This window comes from Rutidosis leptorrhynchoides, unplaced genomic scaffold, assembly GCF_046630445.1.
Source record: "Rutidosis leptorrhynchoides isolate AG116_Rl617_1_P2 unplaced genomic scaffold, CSIRO_AGI_Rlap_v1 contig97, whole genome shotgun sequence".
Classification (NCBI taxonomy): domain Eukaryota; kingdom Viridiplantae; phylum Streptophyta; class Magnoliopsida; order Asterales; family Asteraceae; genus Rutidosis; species Rutidosis leptorrhynchoides.
In genome coordinates, this window is record NW_027266890.1 from 67,671 (window position 1) to 85,744 (window position 18,074).

The following is an 18,074-nucleotide window of genomic DNA, read 5'->3' on the forward strand; positions in this document are numbered from 1 at the left end:
TGTGGTGGGGCAAAGAGCGGCACAGATTAGGGGGTCCGTCCTAGTAGTCGTGCGAGAAATATGCAGCACGCCATTGGGGATCCCCGTAACGAAGAGGGGCGCAACACGTGGACTTCCGAGGACGTCCCCAATCCTAGTACTACCCTCGCCCAAGCACGCCTAAATGCGGAGTTCCTTTGGTATTCGGTGTATTAGTGCGAGTATGATCGCACACGATCGTTTATGCGCGATTTTGCTACACGACCAAGCCATGCCTCTTTCGCTGCCCTCCACGCCCCATTCGGCCCTCATATGTTTCGAGATACCATTCTCGGCCAAGCTACGCCGTGGAGAGGTGGCGAACTAGGTGCGAAGAAACGAAAGAAGTGGTACGGATTCCGAGTACGTAGTCAAGGAAGCTTCGAACTACATTGTTAGAGGCATCGAAACTGTGGTGGGGCAAAGAGCGGCACCGATTCGGGGGTCGGTCCTGAGAAATATGCAGCACGCCATTGGGGATCCCCGTAACGAAGAGGGGCGCAACACGTGGACTTCCGTAGAGGTAACCCATCCTAGTACTACCCTCGCCCAAGCATGCCTAATTGCGGAGTTCTTTTGGTATTCGGTGTATTAGTGCGAGTATGATCGCACACGATCGTTTATGCGCGATTGTGCTACACGACCAAGCCATGCCTCTTTCGCTGCCCTCCACGCCCCATTCGGCCCTCACACATTTCGAGATACCAACCTCGGCCAAGCTACGCCGTGTGGAGGTGGCGAACTGGGTGGGAAGAAACGAAAGAAGTGGCACGGATTCCGAGCACGTGGTCAATTCCGTGCACGTAGTCAAGGAAACTTCGAACTACATTGTTATGAGGCATCGAAATTGTGGTGGGGCAAAGAGCGGCACCGATTAGGGGGTCCGTCCTAGTAGTCGTGCGAGAAATATGCAGCACGCCATTGGGATCCCCGTAACGAAGAGGGGCGCAACACGTGGACTTCCGAGGACGTCCCCAATCCTAGTACTACCCTCGCCCAAGCACGCCTAATTGCGGAGTTCTTTTGGTATTCGGTGTATTAGTGCGAGCATGATGGCACACGATCGTTTATGTGCGATTGTGCTACACGACCAAGCCATGTCTCTTTCGCTGCCCTCCACGCCCCATTCGGCCCTCACATATTTCGAGATACCATTCTCGGCCAAGCTACGCCGTGGGGAGGTGGCGAACTGGGTGCGAAGAAACGAAAGAAGTGGCACGGATTCCGAGCACGTAGTCAAGAAAGCTTCGAACTACATTGTTATGAGGCATCGAAATTGTGGTGGGGCAAAGAGCGGCACCGATTAGGGGGTCTGTCCTAGTGGTCGTGCGAGAAATATGCAGCACGCCATTGGGGATCCCCGTAACGAAGAGGGGCGCAACACGTGGACTTCCGAGGACGTCCCCAATCCTAGTACTACCCTCGCCCAAGCACGCCTAAATGCGGAGTTCCTTTGGTATTCGGTGTATTAGTGCGAGTATGATCGCACACGATCGTTTATGCGCGATTTTGCTACACGACCAAGCCATGCCTCTTTCGCTGCCCTCCACGCCCCATTCGGCCCTCATATGTTTCGAGATACCATTCTCGGCCAAGCTACGCCGTGGGGAGGTGGCGAACTAGGTGCGAAGAAACGAAAGGAGTGGTACGGATTCCGAGCACGTAGTCAAGGAAGCTTCGAACTACATTGTTAGAGGCATCGAAACTGTGGTGGGGCAAAGAGCGGCACCGATTCGGGGGTCCGTCGTAGTAGTCGTGCGAGAAATATGCAGCAAGCCATTGGGGATCCCCGTAACGAAGAGGGGCGCAACACGTGGACTTCCGTAGAGGTCACCCATCCTAGTACTACCCTCGCCCAAGCATGCCTAATTGCGGAGTTCTTTTGGTATTCGGTGTATTAGTGCGAGTATGATCGCACACGATCGTTTATGCGCGATTTTGCTACACGACCAAGCCATGCCTCTTTCGCTGCCCTCCACGCCCCATTCGGCCCTCACATGTTTCGAGATACCAACCTCGGCCAAGCTACGCCGTGGGGAGGTGGCGAACTGGGTGCGAAGAAACGAAAGAAGTGGCACGGATTCGTGCACGTAGTCAAGGAAGCTTCGAACTACATTGTTATGAGGCATCGAAGTTGTGGTGGGGCAAAGAGCGGCACAGATTAGGGGGTCCGTCCTAGTAGTCGTGCGAGAAATATGCAGCACGCCATTGGGGATCCCCGTAACGAAGAGGGGCGCAACACGTGGACTTCCGAGGACGTCCCCAATCCTAGTACTACCCTCGCCCAAGCACGCCTAAATGCGGAGTTCCTTTGGTATTCGGTGTATTAGTGCGAGTATGATCGCACACGATCGTTTATGCGCGATTTTGCTACACGACCAAGCCATGCCTCTTTCGCTGCCCTCCACGCCCCATTCGGCCCTCATATGTTTCGAGATACCATTCTCGGCCAAGCTACGCCGTGGGGAGGTGGCGAACTAGGTGCGAAGAAACGAAAGAAGTGGTACGGATTCCGAGTACGTAGTCAAGGAAGCTTCGAACTACATTGTTAGAGGCATCGAAACTGTGGTGGGGCAAAGAGCGGCACCGATTCGGGGGTCGGTCCTGAGAAATATGCAGCACGCCATTGGGGATCCCCGTAACGAAGAGGGGCGCAACACGTGGACTTCCGTAGAGGTAACCCATCCTAGTACTACCCTCGCCCAAGCATGCCTAATTGCGGAGTTCTTTTGGTATTCGGTGTATTAGTGCGAGTATGATCGCACACGATCGTTTATGCGCGATTGTGCTACACGACCAAGCCATGCCTCTTTCGCTGCCCTCCACGCCCCATTCGGCCCTCACACATTTCGAGATACCAACCTCGGCCAAGCTACGCCGTGTGGAGGTGGCGAACTGGGTGGGAAGAAACGAAAGAAGTGGCACGGATTCCGAGCACGTGGTCAACGAAGCTTCGAACTACATTGCTATGAGGCATCGAAACTCTGGTGGGGCAAAAAGAGCGGCACGGATTCGGGGGTCCGTCCTAGTAGTCGTGCGAAAAATATGCAGCACGCCATTGGGGATCCCCGTAACGAAGAGGGCCGCAACACGTGGACTTCCGAGGACGTCCCCATTCCTAGTACTACCCTCGCCCAAGCACGCCTATCTGCGGAGTTCTAGTGGTATTCGGTCTATTAGTGCGTGTATGATCGCACACGATGGTTGATGCGTGATTGTGCTACACGACCAAGCCATGCCTCTCGCGCCGCGCTCCACGCCCCCTTCGATCCTCACATGTTTCGAGATAGCCACCTCGGCCAACCTACGCCGTGGGGAGGTGGCGAACTGGGTGCGAAGAAACAAAAGAAGTGGTACGGATTCCGAGCACGTAGTCAAGGAAGCTTCGAACTACATTGTTATGAGGCATCGAAATTGTGGTGGGGCAAAGAGCGGCACCGATTAGGGGGTCCGTCCTAGTAGTCGTGCGAGAAATATGCAGCACGCCATTGGGGATCCCCGTAACGAAGAGGGGCGCAACACGTGGACTTCCGAGGACGTCCCCAATCCTAGTACTACCCTCGCCCAAGCACGCCTAATTGCGGAGTTCTTTTGGTATTCGGTGTATTAGTGCGAGCATGATCGCACACGATCGTTTATGCGCGATTGTGCTACACGACCAAGCCATGCCTCTTTCGCTGCCCTCCACGCCCCATTCGGCCCTCACATATTTCGAGATACCATTCTCGGCCAAGCTACGCCGTGGGGAGGTGGCGAACTGGGTGCGAAGAAACGAAAGAAGTGGCACGGATTCCGAGCACGTAGTCAAGAAAGCTTCGAACTACATTGTTATAAGGCATCGAAATTGTGGTGGGGCAAAGAGCGGCACCGATTAGGGGGTCCGTCCAAGTGGTCGTGCGAGAAATATGCAGCACGCCATTGGGGATCCCCGTAACGAAGAGGGGCGCAACACGTGGACTTCCGAGGACATCCCCAATCCTAGTACTACCCTCGCCCAAGCATGCCTAATTGCGGAGTTCTTTTGGTATTCGGTGTATTAGTGCGAGTATGATCGCACACGATCGTTTATGCGCGATTTTGCTACACGACCAAGCCATGCCTCTTTCGCTGCCCTCCACGCCCCATTCGGCCCTCATATGTTTCGAGATACCATTCTCGGCCAAGCTACGCCGTGGGGAGGTGGCGAACTAGGTGCGAAGAAACGAAAGGAGTGGTACGGATTCCGAGCACGTAGTCAAGGAAGCTTCGAACTACATTGCTATGAGGCATCGAAACTCTGGTGGGGCAAAAAGAGCGGCACGGATTCGGGGGTCCGTCCTAGTAGTCGTGCGAAAAATATGCAGCACGCCATTGGGGATCCCCGTAACGAAGAGGGGCGCAACACGTGGACTTCCGAGGACGTCCCCATTCCTAGTACTACCCTCGCCCAAGCACGCCTATCTGCGGAGTTCTAGTGGTATTCGGTCTATTAGTGCGAGTATGGTCGCACACGATGGTTGATGCGCGATTGTGCTACACGACCAAGCCATGCCTCTCGCGCCGCGCTCCACGCCCCCTTCGATCCTCACATGTTTCGAGATAGCCACCTCGGCCAACCTACGCCGTGGGGAGGTGGCGAACTGGGTGCGAAGAAACGAAAGAAGTGGCACGGATTCCGAGCACGTGGTCAACGAAGCTTCGAACTACATTGCTATGAGGCATCGAAACTCTGGTGGGGCAAAAAGAGCGGCACGGATTCGGGGGTCCGTCCTAGTAGTCGTGCGAAAAATATGCAGCACGCCATTGGGGATCCCCGTAACGAAGAGGGGCGCAACACGTGGACTTCCGAGGACGTCCCCATTCCTAGTACTACCCTCGCCCAAGCACGCCTATCTGCGGAGTTCTAGTGGTATTCGGTCTATTAGTGCGAGTATGGTCGCACACGATGGTTGATGCGCGATTGTGCTACACGACCAAGCCATGCCTCTCGCGCCGCGCTCCACGCCCCCTTCGATCCTCACATGTTTCGAGATAGCCACCTCGGCCAACCTACGCCGTGGGGAGGTGGCGAACTGGGTGCGAAGAAACGAAAGAAGTGGTACGGATTCCGTGCACGTAGTCAAGGAAACTTCGAACTACATTGTTATGAGGCATCGAAATTGTGGTGGGGCAAAGAGCGGCACCGATTAGGGGGTCCGTCCTAGTAGTCGTGCGAGAAATATGCAGCACGCCATTGGGGATCCCCGTAACGAAGAGGGGCGCAACACGTGGACTTCCGAGGACGTCCCCAATCCTAGTACTACCCTCGCCCAAGCACGCCTAATTGCGGAGTTCTTTTGGTATTCGGTGTATTAGTGCGAGCATGATGGCACACGATCGTTTATGTGCGATTGTGCTACACGACCAAGCCATGTCTCTTTCGCTGCCCTCCACGCCCCATTCGGCCCTCACATATTTCGAGATACCATTCTCGGCCAAGCTACGCCGTGGGGAGGTGGCGAACTGGGTGCGAAGAAACGAAAGAAGTGGCACGGATTCCGAGCACGTAGTCAAGAAAGCTTCGAACTACATTGTTATGAGGCATCGAAATTGTGGTGGGGCAAAGAGCGGCACCGATTAGGGGGTCTGTCCTAGTGGTCGTGCGAGAAATATGCAGCACGCCATTGGGGATCCCCGTAACGAAGAGGGGCGCAACACGTGGACTTCCGAGGACGTCCCCAATCCTAGTACTACCCTCGCCCAAGCACGCCTAAATGCGGAGTTCCTTTGGTATTCGGTGTATTAGTGCGAGTATGATCGCACACGATCGTTTATGCGCGATTTTGCTACACGACCAAGCCATGCCTCTTTCGCTGCCCTCCACGCCCCATTCGGCCCTCATATGTTTCGAGATACCATTCTCGGCCAAGCTACGCCGTGGGGAGGTGGCGAACTAGGTGCGAAGAAACGAAAGGAGTGGTACGGATTCCGAGCACGTAGTCAAGGAAGCTTCGAACTACATTGTTAGAGGCATCGAAACTGTGGTGGGGCAAAGAGCGGCACCGCTTCGGGGGTCCGTCGTAGTAGTCGTGTGAGAAATATGCAGCAAGCCATTGGGGATCCCCGTAACGAAGAGGGGCGCAACACGTGGACTTCCGTAGAGGTCACCCATCCTAGTACTACCCTCGCCCAAGCATGCCTAATTGCGGAGTTCTTTTGGTATTCGGTGTATTAGTGCGAGTATGATCGCACACAATCGTTTATGCGCGATTTTGCTACACGACCAAGCCATGCCTCTTTCGCTGCCCTCCACGCCCCATTCGGCCCTCACATGTTTCGAGATACCAACCTCGGCCAAGCTACGCCGTGGGGAGGTGGCGAACTGGGTGCGAAGAAACGAAAGAAGTGGCACGGATTCGTGCACGTAGTCAAGGAAGCTTCGAACTACATTGTTATGAGGCATCGAAGTTGTGGTGGGGCAAAGAGCGGCACAGATTAGGGGGTCCGTCCTAGTAGTCGTGCGAGAAATATGCAGCACGCCATTGGGGATCCCCGTAACGAAGAGGGGCGCAACACGTGGACTTCCGAGGACGTCCCCAATCCTAGTACTACCCTCGCCCAAGCACGCCTAAATGCGGAGTTCCTTTGGTATTCGGTGTATTAGTGCGAGTATGATCGCACACGATCGTTTATGCGCGATTTTGCTACACGACCAAGCCATGCCTCTTTCGCTGCCCTCCACGCCCCATTCGGCCCTCATATGTTTCGAGATACCATTCTCGGCCAAGCTACGCCGTGGGGAGGTGGCGAACTAGGTGCGAAGAAACGAAAGAAGTGGTACGGATTCCGAGTACGTAGTCAAGGAATCTTCGAACTACATTGTTAGAGGCATCGAAACTGTGGTGGGGCAAAGAGCGGCACCGATTCGGGGGTCGGTCCTGAGAAATATGCAGCACGCCATTGGGGATCCCCGTAACGAAGAGGGGCGCAACACGTGGACTTCCGTAGAGGTAACCCATCCTAGTACTACCCTCGCCCAAGCATGCCTAATTGCGGAGTTCTTTTGGTATTCGGTGTATTAGTGCGAGTATGATCGCACACGATCGTTTATGCGCGATTGTGCTACACGACCAAGCCATGCCTCTTTCGCTGCCCTCCACGCCCCATTCGGCCCTCACACATTTCGAGATACCAACCTCGGCCAAGCTACGCCGTGTGGAGGTGGCGAACTGGGTGGGAAGAAACGAAAGAAGTGGCACGGATTCCGAGCACGTGGTCAACGAAGCTTCGAACTACATTGCTATGAGGCATCGAAACTCTGGTGGGGCAAAAAGAGCGGCACGGATTCGGGGGTCCGTCCTAGTAGTCGTGCGAAAAATATGCAGCACGCCATTGGGGATCCCCGTAACGAAGAGGGCCGCAACACGTGGACTTCCGAGGACGTCCCCATTCCTAGTACTACCCTCGCCCAAGCACGCCTATCTGCGGAGTTCTAGTGGTATTCGGTCTATTAGTGCGTGTATGATCGCACACGATGGTTGATGCGCGATTGTGCTACACGACCAAGCCATGCCTCTCGCGCCGCGCTCCACGCCCCCTTCGATCCTCACATGTTTCGAGATAGCCACCTCGGCCAACCTACGCCGTGGGGAGGTGGCGAACTGGGTGCGAAGAAACAAAAGAAGTGGTACGGATTCCGAGCACGTAGTCAAGGAAGCTTCGAACTACATTGTTATGAGGCATCGAAATTGTGGTGGGGCAAAGAGCGGCACCGATTAGGGGGTCCGTCCTAGTAGTCGTGCGAGAAATATGCAGCACGCCATTGGGGATCCCCGTAACGAAGAGGGGCGCAACACGTGGACTTCCGAGGACGTCCCCAATCCTAGTACTACCCTCGCCCAAGCACGCCTAATTGCGGAGTTCTTTTGGTATTCGGTGTATTAGTGCGAGCATGATCGCACACGATCGTTTATGCGCGATTGTGCTACACGACCAAGCCATGCCTCTTTCGCTGCCCTCCACGCCCCATTCGGCCCTCACATATTTCGAGATACCATTCTCGGCCAAGCTACGCCGTGGGGAGGTGGCGAACTGGGTGCGAAGAAACGAAAGAAGTGGCACGGATTCCGAGCACGTAGTCAAGAAAGCTTCGAACTACATTGTTATAAGGCATCGAAATTGTGGTGGGGCAAAGAGCGGCACCGATTAGGGGGTCCGTCCAAGTGGTCGTGCGAGAAATATGCAGCACGCCATTGGGGATCCCCGTAACGAAGAGGGGCGCAACACGTGGACTTCCGAGGACATCCCCAATCCTAGTACTACCCTCGCCCAAGCATGCCTAATTGCGGAGTTCTTTTGGTATTCGGTGTATTAGTGCGAGTATGATCGCACACGATCGTTTATGCGCGATTTTGCTACACGACCAAGCCATGCCTCTTTCGCTGCCCTCCACGCCCCATTCGGCCCTCATATGTTTCGAGATACCAACCCGGCCAAGCTACGCCGTGGGGAGGTGGCGAACTGGGTGCGAAGAAACGAAAGAAGTGGCACGGATTCCGAGCACGTAGTCAAGGAAGCTTCGAACTACATTGCTATGAGGCATCGAAACTGTGGTGGGGCAAAAAGAGCGGCACTGATTCGGGGGTCCGTCCTAGTAGTCGTGCGAGAAATATGCAGCACGCCATTGGGGATCCCCGTAACGAAGAGGGGCGCAACACGTGGACTTCCGAGGACGTCCCCATTCCTAGTACTACCCTCGCCCAAGCACGCCTATCTGCGGAGTTCTTTTGGTATTCGCTGTATTAGTGCGAGTATGATCGCACACGATGGTTGATGCGCGATTGTGCTACACGACCAAGCCATGCCTCTCGCGCCGCGCTCCACGCCCCCTTCGATCCTCACATATTTCGAGATACCATTCTCGGCCAAGCTACGCCGTGGGGAGGTGGCGAACTGGGTGCGAAGAAACGAAAGAAGTGGCACGGATTGCGAGCACGTAGTCAAGGAAGCTTCGAACTACATTGTTATGAGGCATCGAAATTGTGGTGGGGCAAAGAGCGGCACCGATTAGGGGGTCCGTCCTAGTAGTCGTGCGAGAAATATGCAGCACGCCATTGGGGATCCCCGTAACGAAGAGGGGCGCAACACGTGGACTTCCGAGGACGTCCCCATTCCTAGTACTACCCTCGCCCAAGCACGCCTATCTGCGGAGTTCTAGTGGTATTCGGTCTATTAGTGCGAGTATGATCGCACACGATGGTTGATGCGCGATTGTGCTACACGACCAAGCCATGCCTCTCTCGCCGCGCTCCACGCCCCCTTCGATCCTCACATGTTTCGAGATAGCCACCTCGGCCAACCTACGCCGTGGGGAAGTGGCGAAGTGGGTGCGAAGAAACAAAAGAAGTGGCACGGATTTCGAGCACGTAGTCATGGAAGCTTCGAACTACATTGTTATGAGGCATCGAAATTGTGGTGGGCAAAGAGCGGCACCGATTAGGGGGTCCGTCCTAATAGTCGTGCGAGAAATATGCAGCACGCCATTGGGGATCCCCGTAACGAAGAGGGGCGCAACACGTGGACTTCCGAGGACGTCCCCAATCCTAGTTCTACCCTCGCCAAGGCACGCCTAACTGCGGAGTTCTAGTGGTATTCGGTGTATTAGTGCGAGTATGATCGCCCAAGATCGTTTATGCGCGATTGTGCTACACGACCAGGCCATGCCTATCTCGCCGCGCTCCACGCCCCCTTCGACACTCACACGTTTCGAGATAGCCACGTCGACCAAGCTACGCCGTGGGGAGGTGGCGAACTGGGTGCGAAGGAACGAAAGAAGTGGCACGGATTCCGAGCACGTGGTCAAGGAAGCTTCGAACTACATTGTTATGAAGCATCGAAATTGTGGTGGGGCAAAGAGCGGACCGATTAGGGGGTCCGTCCTAGTAGTCGTGCGAGAAATATGCAGCACGCCATTGGGGATCCCCGTAACGAAGAGGGGCGCAACACGTGGACTTCCGAGGACGTCCCCAATCCTAGTACTACCCTCGCCCAAGCATGCCTAATTGCGGAGTTCTTTTGGTATTCGGTGTATTAGTGCGAGTATGATCGCACACGATCGTTTATGCGCGATTGTGCTACACGACCAAGCCATGCCTCTTTCGCTGCCCTCCACGCCCCATTCGGCCCTCACATATTTTGAGATACCATTCTCGGCCAAGCTACGCCGTGGGGAGGCGGCGAACTGGGTGCGAAGAAACGAAAGAAGTGGCACGGATTCCGAGCACGTAGTCAAGGAAGCTTCGAACTACATTGTTATGAAGCATCGAAATTGTGGTGGGGCAAAGATCGCCCAAGATCGTTTATGCGCGATTGTGCTACACGACCAAGCCATGTCTCTCTCGCCGCGCTCCACGCCCCCTTCGACCCTCACACGTTTCGAGATAGCCACCTCGGCCAAGCTACGCCGTGGGGAGGTGGCGAACTGGGTGCGAAGAAACGAAAGAAGTGGCACGGATTCCGAGCACGTGGTCAACGAAGCTTCGAACTACATTGCTATGAGGCATCGAAACTCTGGTGGGGCAAAAAGAGCGGCACGGATTCGGGGGTCCGTCCTAGTAGTCGTGCGACAAATATGCAGCACGCCATTGGGGATCCCCGTAACGAAGAGGGCCGCAACACGTGGACTTCCGAGGACGTACCCATTCCTAGTACTACCCTCGCCCAAGCACGCCTATCTACGGAGTTCTAGTGGTATTCGGTCTATTAGTGCGAGTATGATCGCACACGATGGTTGATGCGCGATTGTGCTACACGACCAAGCCATGCCTCTCGCGCCGCGCTCCACGCCCCCTTCGATCCTCACATGTTTCGAGATAGCCACCTCGGCCAACCTACGCCGTGGGGAGGTGGCGAACTGGGTGCGAAGAAACGAAAGAAGTGGTACGGATTCCGAGCACGTAGTGAAGGAAGCTTCGAACTACATTGTTATGAGGCATCGAAATTGTGGTGGGGCAAAGAGCGGCACCGATTAGGGGGTCCGTCCTAGTAGTCGTGCGAGAAATATGCAGCACGCCATTGGGGATCCCCGTAACGAAGAGGGGCGCAACACGTGGACTTCCGAGGACGTCCCCAATCCTAGTACTACCCTCGCCCAAGCACGCCTAATTGCGGAGTTCTTTTGGTATTCGGTGTATTAGTGCGAGTATGATCGCACACGATCGTTTATGCGCGATTGTGCTACGCGACCAAGCCATGCCTCTTTCGCTGCCCTCCACGCCCCATTCGGCCCTCACATATTTCGAGATACCATTCTCGGCCAAGCTACGCCGTGGGGAGGTGGCGAACTGGGTGCGAAGAAACGAAAGAAGTGGCACGGATTCCGAGCACGTAGTCAAGAAAGCTTCGAACTACATTGTTATGAGGCATCGAAATTGTGGTGGGGCAAAGAGCGGCACCGATTAGGGGGTCCGTCCTAGTAGTCGTGCGAGAAATATGCAGCACGCCATTGGGGATCCCCGTAACGAAGAGGGGCGCAACACGTGGACTTCCGTAGAGGTCACCCATCCTAGTACTACCCTCGCCCAAGCATGCCTAATTGCAGAGTTCTTTTGGTATTCACTGTATTAGTGCTAGTATGATCGCACACGATCGTTTATGCGCGATTGTGCTACACGACCAAGCCATGCCTCTTTCGCTGCCCTCCACGCCCCATTCGGCCCTCACATATTTCGAGATACCATTCTCGGCCAAGCTACGCCGTGGGGAGGTGGCGAACTGGGTGCGAAGAAACGAAAGAAGTGGCACGGATTGCGAGCACGTAGTCAAGGAAGCTTCGAACTACATTGCTATGAGGCATCAAAACTGTGGTGGGGCAAAAAGAGCGGCACTGATTCGGGGGTCCGTCCTAGTAGTCGTGCGAGAAATATGCAGCACGCCATTGGGGATCCCCGTAACGAAGAGGGGCGCAACACGTGGACTTCCGAGGACGTCCCCAATCCTAGTACTACCCTCGCCCAAGCACGCCTAATTGCGGAGTTCTTTTGGTATTCGGTGTATTAGTGCGAGCATGATCGCACACGATCGTTTATGCGCGATTGTGCTACACGACCAAGCCATGCCTCTTTCGCTGCCCTCCACGCCCCATTCGGCCCTCATTTATTTCGAGATACCATTCTCGGCCAAGCTACGCCGTGGGGAGGTGGCGAACTGGGTGCGAAGAAACGAAAGAAGTGGCACGGATTCCGAGCACGTAGTCAAGAAAGCTTCGAACTACATTGTTATAAGGCATCGAAATTGTGGTGGGGCAAAGAGCGGCACCGATTAGGGGGTCCGTCCAAGTGGTCGTGCGAGAAATATGCAGCACGCCATTGGGGATCCCCGTAACGAAGAGGGGCGCAACACGTGGACTTCCGAGGACATCCCCAATCCTAGTACTACCCTCGCCCAAGCATGCCTAATTGCGGAGTTCTTTTGGTATTCGGTGTATTAGTGCGAGTATGATCGCACACGATCGTTTATGCGCGATTTTGCTACACGACCAAGCCATGCCTCTTTCGCTGCCCTCCACGCCCCATTCGGCCCTCATATGTTTCGAGATACCAACCCCGGCCAAGCTACGCCGTGGGGAGGTGGCGAACTGGGTGCGAAGAAACGAAAGAAGTGGCACGGATTCCGAGCACGTAGTCAAGGAAGCTTCGAACTACATTGCTATGAGGCATCGAAACTGTGGTGGGGCAAAAAGAGCGGCACTGATTCGGGGGTCCGTCCTAGTAGTCGTGCGAGAAATATGCAGCACGCCATTGGGGATCCCCGTAACGAAGAGGGGCGCAACACGTGGACTTCCGAGGACGTCCCCATTCCTAGTACTACCCTCGCCCAAGCACGCCTATCTGCGGAGTTCTTTTGGTATTCGCTGTATTAGTGCGAGTATGATCGCACACGATGGTTGATGCGCGATTGTGCTACACGACCAAGCCATGCCTCTCGCGCCGCGCTCCACGCCCCCTTCGATCCTCACATATTTCGAGATACCATTCTCGGCCAAGCTACGCCGTGGGGAGGTGGCGAACTGGGTGCGAAGAAACGAAAGAAGTGGCACGGATTGCGAGCACGTAGTCAAGGAAGCTTCGAACTACATTGTTATGAGGCATCGAAATTGTGGTGGGGCAAAGAGCGGCACCGATTAGGGGGTCCGTCCTAGTAGTCGTGCGAGAAATATGCAGCACGCCATTGGGGATCCCCGTAACGAAGAGGGGCGCAACACGTGGACTTCCGAGGACGTCCCCATTCCTAGTACTACCCTCGCCCAAGCACGCCTATCTGCGGAGTTCTAGTGGTATTCGGTCTATTAGTGCGAGTATGATCGCACACGATGGTTGATGCGCGATTGTGCTACACGACCAAGCCATGCCTCTCTCGCCGCGCTCCACGCCCCCTTCGATCCTCACATGTTTCGAGATAGCCACCTCGGCCAACCTACGCCGTGGGGAAGTGGCGAAGTGGGTGCGAAGAAACAAAAGAAGTGGCACGGATTTCGAGCACGTAGTCATGGAAGCTTCGAACTACATTGTTATGAGGCATCGAAATTGTGGTGGGCAAAGAGCGGCACCGATTAGGGGGTCCGTCCTAATAGTCGTGCGAGAAATATGCAGCACGCCATTGGGGATCCCCGTAACGAAGAGGGGCGCAACACGTGGACTTCCGAGGACGTCCCCAATCCTAGTTCTACCCTCGCCAAGGCACGCCTAACTGCGGAGTTCTAGTGGTATTCGGTGTATTAGTGCGAGTATGATCGCCCAAGATCGTTTATGCGCGATTGTGCTACACGACCAGGCCATGCCTCTCTCGCCGCGCTCCACGCCCCCTTCGACACTCACACGTTTCGAGATAGCCACGTCGACCAAGCTACGCCGTGGGGAGGTGGCGAACTGGGTGCGAAGGAACGAAAGAAGTGGCACGGATTCCGAGCACGTGGTCAAGGAAGCTTCGAACTACATTGTTATGAAGCATCGAAATTGTGGTGGGGCAAAGAGCGGAACCGATTAGGGGGTCCGTCCTAGTAGTCGTGCGAGAAATATGCAGCACGCCATTGGGGATCCCCGTAACGAAGAGGGGCGCAACACGTGGACTTCCGAGGACGTCCCCAATCCTAGTACTACCCTCGCCCAAGCATGCCTAATTGCGGAGTTCTTTTGGTATTCGGTGTATTAGTGCGAGTATGATCGCACACGATCGTTTATGCGCGATTGTGCTACACGACCAAGCCATGCCTCTTTCGCTGCCCTCCACGCCCCATTCGGCCCTCACATATTTCGAGATACCATTCTCGGCCAAGCTACGCCGTGGGGAGGCGGCGAACTGGGTGCGAAGAAACGAAAGAAGTGGCACGGATTCCGAGCACGTAGTCAAGGAAGCTTCGAACTACATTGTTATGAAGCATCGAAATTGTGGTGGGGCAAAGATCGCCCAAGATCGTTTATGCGCGATTGTGCTACACGACCAAGCCATGTCTCTCTCGCCGCGCTCCACGCCCCCTTCGACCCTCACACGTTTCGAGATAGCCACCTCGGCCAAGCTACGCCGTGGGGAGGTGGCGAACTGGGTGCGAAGAAACGAAAGAAGTGGCACGGATTGCGAGCACGTAGTCAAGGAAGCTTCGAACTACATTGCTATGAGGCATCGAAACTCTGGTGGGGCAAAAAGAGCGGCACGGATTTGGGGGTCCGTCCTAGTAGTCGTGCGAAAAATATGCAGCACGCCATTGGGGATCCCCGTAACGAAGAGGGCCGCAACACGTGGACTTCCGAGGACGTACCCATTCCTAGTACTACCCTCGCCCAAGCACGCCTATCTACGGAGTTCTAGTGGTATTCGGTCTATTAGTGCGAGTATGATCGCACACGATGGTTGATGCGCGATTGTGCTACACGACCAAGCCATGCCTCTCGCGCCGCGCTCCACGCCCCCTTCGATCCTCACATGTTTCGAGATAGCCACCTCGGCCAACCTACGCCGTGGGGAGGTGGCGAACTGGGTGCGAAGAAACGAAAGAAGTGGTACGGATTCCGAGCACGTAGTGAAGGAAGCTTCGAACTACATTGTTATGAGGCATCGAAATTGTGGTGGGGCAAAGAGCGGCACCGATTAGGGGGTCCGTCCTAGTAGTCGTGCGAGAAATATGCAGCACGCCATTGGGGATCCCCGTAACGAAGAGGGGCGCAACACGTGGACTTCCGAGGACGTCCCCAATCCTAGTACTACCCTCGCCCAAGCACGCCTAATTGCGGAGTTCTTTTGGTATTCGGTGTATTAGTGCGAGTATGATCGCACACGATCGTTTATGCGCGATTGTGCTACGCGACCAAGCCATGCCTCTTTCGCTGCCCTCCACGCCCCATTCGGCCCTCACATATTTCGAGATACCATTCTCGGCCAAGCTACGCCGTGGGGAGGTGGCGAACTGGGTGCGAAGAAACGAAAGAACTGGCACGGATTCCGAGCACGTAGTCAAGAAAGCTTCGAACTACATTGTTATGAGGCATCGAAATTGTGGTGGGGCAAAGAGCGGCACCGATTAGGGGGTCCGTCCTAGTAGTCGTGCGAGAAATATGCAGCACGCCATTGGGGATCCCCGTAACGAAGAGGGGCGCAACACGTGGACTTCCGTAGAGGTCACCCATCCTAGTACTACCCTCGCCCAAGCATGCCTAATTGCAGAGTTCTTTTGGTATTCGCTGTATTAGTGCTAGTATGATCGCACACGATCGTTTATGCGCGATTGTGCTACACGACCAAGCCATGCCTCTTTCGCTGCCCTCCACGCCCCATTCGGCCCTCACATATTTCGAGATACCATTCTCGGCCAAGCTACGCCGTGGGGAGGTGGCGAACTGGGTGCGAAGAAACGAAAGAAGTGGCACGGATTGCGAGCACGTAGTCAAGGAAGCTTCGAACTACATTGCTATGAGGCATCAAAACTGTGGTGGGGCAAAAAGAGCGGCACTGATTCGGGGGTCCGTCCTAGTAGTCGTGCGAGAAATATGCAGCACGCCATTGGGGATCCCCGTAACGAAGAGGGGCGCAACACGTGGACTTCCGAGGACGTCCCCAATCCTAGTACTACCCTCGCCCAAGCACGCCTAATTGCGGAGTTCTTTTGGTATTCGGTGTATTAGTGCGAGTATGATCGCACACGATCGTTTATGCGCGATTGTGCTACACGACCAAGCCATGCCTCTTTCGCTGCCCTCCACGCCCCCTTCGACCCTCACACGTTTCGAGATAGCCACCTCGGCCAAGCTACGCCGTGGGGAGGTGGCGAACTGGGTGCGAAGAAACGAAAGAAGTGGCACGGATTCCGAGCACGTAGTCAACGAAGCTTCGAACTACATTGTTATGAGGCTTCGAAACTGTGGAGGGGCAAAGAGCGGCACCGATTCAGGGGGCCGTCGTAGTAGTCGTGCGAGAAAGATGCAGCACGCCATTGGGGATCCCCGTAACTAATAGGGGCGCAACACGTTGACTTCCGAGGACGTCCCCAATCCTAGTACTACCCTCGCCCAAGCACGCCTATCTGCGGAGTTCTAGTGGTATTCAGTGTATTAGTGCGAGTATGATCGCACACGATGGTTGATGTGCGATTGGGCTACACGACCAAGCCATGCCTCTCTCGCCGCGCTCCACGCCCCCTTCGACCCTCACACGTTTCGAGATAGCCACCTCGGCCAAGCTACGCCGTGGGGAGGTGGCGAACTGGGTGCGATGGAACGAAAGAAGTGGCACGGATTCCGAGCACGTAGTCAAGGAAGCTTCGAACTACATTGTTATGAGGCATCGAAATTGTGGTGGGGCAAAGAGCGGCACCGATTAGGGAGTCCGTCCTAGTTCGTGCGAGAAATATGCAGCACGCCATTGGGGATCCCCGTAACGAAGAGGGGCGCAACACGTGGACTTCCGAGGACATCCCCAATCCTAGTACTACCCTCGCCCAAGCACGCCTAACTGCGTAGTTCTAGTGGTATTCGGTGTATAAGTGCGAGTATGATCGCCCAAGATCGTTTATGCGCGATTGTGCTACACGACCAAGCCATGCCTCTCTCGCCGCGCTCCACGCCCCCTTCGACCCTCACACGTTTCGAGATAGCCAACTCGGCCAAGCTACGCCGTGGTGAGGTGGCGAACTGGGTGCGAAGAAATGAAAGAAGTGGCACGGATTCCGAGCACGTAGTCAACGAAGCTTCGAACTACATTGTTATGAGGCTTCGAAACTGTGGAGGGGCAAAGAGCGGCACCGATTCGGGGGGCCGTCGTAGTAGTCGTGCGAGAAAGATGCAGCACGCCATTGGGGATCCCCGTAACTAATAGGGGCACAACACGTTGACTTCCGAGGACGTCCCCAATCCTAGTACTACCCTCGCCCAAGCACGCCTATCTGCGGAGTTCTAGTGGTATTGGCCTCTTTCGCCGCGCTCCACGCCCCCTTCGACCCTCACACGTTTCGAGATAGCAACCTCGGCCAAGCTACGCCGTGGGGAGGTGGCGAACTGGGTGCGAAGAAAGGAAAGAAGTGGCACGGATTCCGAGCACGTAGTCAACGAAGCTTCTAACTACATTGTTATGAGGCTTCGAAACTGTGGAGGGGCAAAGAGCGGCACTGATTCGGGGGTCCGTCGTAGTAGTCGTGCGAAAAATATGCAGCACGCCATTGGGGATCCCCGTAACGAAGAGGGGCGCAACACGTGGACTTCCGAGGACGTCCCCAATCCTAGTACTACCCTCGCCCAAGCACGCCTATCTGCGGAGTTCTAGTGGTATTCGGTGTATTAGTGCGAGTATGATCGCACACGATCGTTTGTGCGCGATTGGGCAACACGACCAAGCCATGCCTCTTTCGCTGCCCTCCACGCCCCCTTCGACCCTCACACGTTTCGAGATAGCCACCTCGGCCAAGCTACGCCGTGGGGAGGTGGCGAACTGGGTGCGAAGAAACGAAAGAAGTGGCACGGATTCCGAGCACGTAGTCAACGAAGCTTCGAACTACATTGTTATGAGGCTTCGAAACTGTGGAGGGGCAAAGAGCGGCACCGATTCGGGGGGCCGTC

General features: G+C 55.3%; 33 pseudogenes; all 33 read right to left on the bottom strand.

Annotated features, from left to right (window-relative positions):
* Nucleotides 1-95: 95 nt before the first annotated feature.
* Nucleotides 96-214, bottom strand: LOC139885480 (5S ribosomal RNA; annotated as a pseudogene).
* Nucleotides 215-513: 299 nt separating this feature from the next.
* Nucleotides 514-632, bottom strand: LOC139885494 (5S ribosomal RNA; annotated as a pseudogene).
* A 328-nt stretch (nucleotides 633-960) lies between these two features.
* On the bottom strand, nucleotides 961-1,079 carry LOC139885434 (5S ribosomal RNA; annotated as a pseudogene).
* A 311-nt stretch (nucleotides 1,080-1,390) lies between these two features.
* On the bottom strand, nucleotides 1,391-1,509 carry LOC139885481 (5S ribosomal RNA; annotated as a pseudogene).
* A 310-nt stretch (nucleotides 1,510-1,819) lies between these two features.
* LOC139885471 (5S ribosomal RNA) lies at nucleotides 1,820-1,938 on the bottom strand (annotated as a pseudogene).
* A 310-nt stretch (nucleotides 1,939-2,248) lies between these two features.
* LOC139885482 (5S ribosomal RNA) lies at nucleotides 2,249-2,367 on the bottom strand (annotated as a pseudogene).
* A 299-nt stretch (nucleotides 2,368-2,666) lies between these two features.
* Nucleotides 2,667-2,785, bottom strand: LOC139885495 (5S ribosomal RNA; annotated as a pseudogene).
* Nucleotides 2,786-3,528: 743 nt separating this feature from the next.
* Nucleotides 3,529-3,647, bottom strand: LOC139885476 (5S ribosomal RNA; annotated as a pseudogene).
* A 311-nt stretch (nucleotides 3,648-3,958) lies between these two features.
* Nucleotides 3,959-4,077, bottom strand: LOC139885410 (5S ribosomal RNA; annotated as a pseudogene).
* Nucleotides 4,078-4,390: 313 nt separating this feature from the next.
* On the bottom strand, nucleotides 4,391-4,509 carry LOC139885344 (5S ribosomal RNA; annotated as a pseudogene).
* Nucleotides 4,510-4,822: 313 nt separating this feature from the next.
* Nucleotides 4,823-4,941, bottom strand: LOC139885345 (5S ribosomal RNA; annotated as a pseudogene).
* A 311-nt stretch (nucleotides 4,942-5,252) lies between these two features.
* Nucleotides 5,253-5,371, bottom strand: LOC139885436 (5S ribosomal RNA; annotated as a pseudogene).
* Nucleotides 5,372-5,682: 311 nt separating this feature from the next.
* On the bottom strand, nucleotides 5,683-5,801 carry LOC139885483 (5S ribosomal RNA; annotated as a pseudogene).
* Nucleotides 5,802-6,111: 310 nt separating this feature from the next.
* On the bottom strand, nucleotides 6,112-6,230 carry LOC139885473 (5S ribosomal RNA; annotated as a pseudogene).
* Nucleotides 6,231-6,540: 310 nt separating this feature from the next.
* On the bottom strand, nucleotides 6,541-6,659 carry LOC139885485 (5S ribosomal RNA; annotated as a pseudogene).
* A 299-nt stretch (nucleotides 6,660-6,958) lies between these two features.
* Nucleotides 6,959-7,077, bottom strand: LOC139885497 (5S ribosomal RNA; annotated as a pseudogene).
* A 743-nt stretch (nucleotides 7,078-7,820) lies between these two features.
* Nucleotides 7,821-7,939, bottom strand: LOC139885477 (5S ribosomal RNA; annotated as a pseudogene).
* A 311-nt stretch (nucleotides 7,940-8,250) lies between these two features.
* On the bottom strand, nucleotides 8,251-8,369 carry LOC139885412 (5S ribosomal RNA; annotated as a pseudogene).
* Nucleotides 8,370-8,681: 312 nt separating this feature from the next.
* Nucleotides 8,682-8,800, bottom strand: LOC139885394 (5S ribosomal RNA; annotated as a pseudogene).
* Nucleotides 8,801-9,111: 311 nt separating this feature from the next.
* Nucleotides 9,112-9,230, bottom strand: LOC139885388 (5S ribosomal RNA; annotated as a pseudogene).
* A 739-nt stretch (nucleotides 9,231-9,969) lies between these two features.
* LOC139885501 (5S ribosomal RNA) lies at nucleotides 9,970-10,088 on the bottom strand (annotated as a pseudogene).
* A 983-nt stretch (nucleotides 10,089-11,071) lies between these two features.
* Nucleotides 11,072-11,190, bottom strand: LOC139885400 (5S ribosomal RNA; annotated as a pseudogene).
* Nucleotides 11,191-11,933: 743 nt separating this feature from the next.
* Nucleotides 11,934-12,052, bottom strand: LOC139885478 (5S ribosomal RNA; annotated as a pseudogene).
* A 311-nt stretch (nucleotides 12,053-12,363) lies between these two features.
* Nucleotides 12,364-12,482, bottom strand: LOC139885413 (5S ribosomal RNA; annotated as a pseudogene).
* A 313-nt stretch (nucleotides 12,483-12,795) lies between these two features.
* On the bottom strand, nucleotides 12,796-12,914 carry LOC139885395 (5S ribosomal RNA; annotated as a pseudogene).
* Nucleotides 12,915-13,225: 311 nt separating this feature from the next.
* On the bottom strand, nucleotides 13,226-13,344 carry LOC139885390 (5S ribosomal RNA; annotated as a pseudogene).
* A 740-nt stretch (nucleotides 13,345-14,084) lies between these two features.
* Nucleotides 14,085-14,203, bottom strand: LOC139885337 (5S ribosomal RNA; annotated as a pseudogene).
* A 983-nt stretch (nucleotides 14,204-15,186) lies between these two features.
* Nucleotides 15,187-15,305, bottom strand: LOC139885411 (5S ribosomal RNA; annotated as a pseudogene).
* A 311-nt stretch (nucleotides 15,306-15,616) lies between these two features.
* Nucleotides 15,617-15,735, bottom strand: LOC139885425 (5S ribosomal RNA; annotated as a pseudogene).
* Nucleotides 15,736-16,048: 313 nt separating this feature from the next.
* Nucleotides 16,049-16,167, bottom strand: LOC139885423 (5S ribosomal RNA; annotated as a pseudogene).
* Nucleotides 16,168-16,478: 311 nt separating this feature from the next.
* On the bottom strand, nucleotides 16,479-16,597 carry LOC139885368 (5S ribosomal RNA; annotated as a pseudogene).
* Nucleotides 16,598-16,906: 309 nt separating this feature from the next.
* Nucleotides 16,907-17,025, bottom strand: LOC139885381 (5S ribosomal RNA; annotated as a pseudogene).
* A 674-nt stretch (nucleotides 17,026-17,699) lies between these two features.
* LOC139885472 (5S ribosomal RNA) lies at nucleotides 17,700-17,818 on the bottom strand (annotated as a pseudogene).
* Nucleotides 17,819-18,074: the final 256 nt, after the last annotated feature.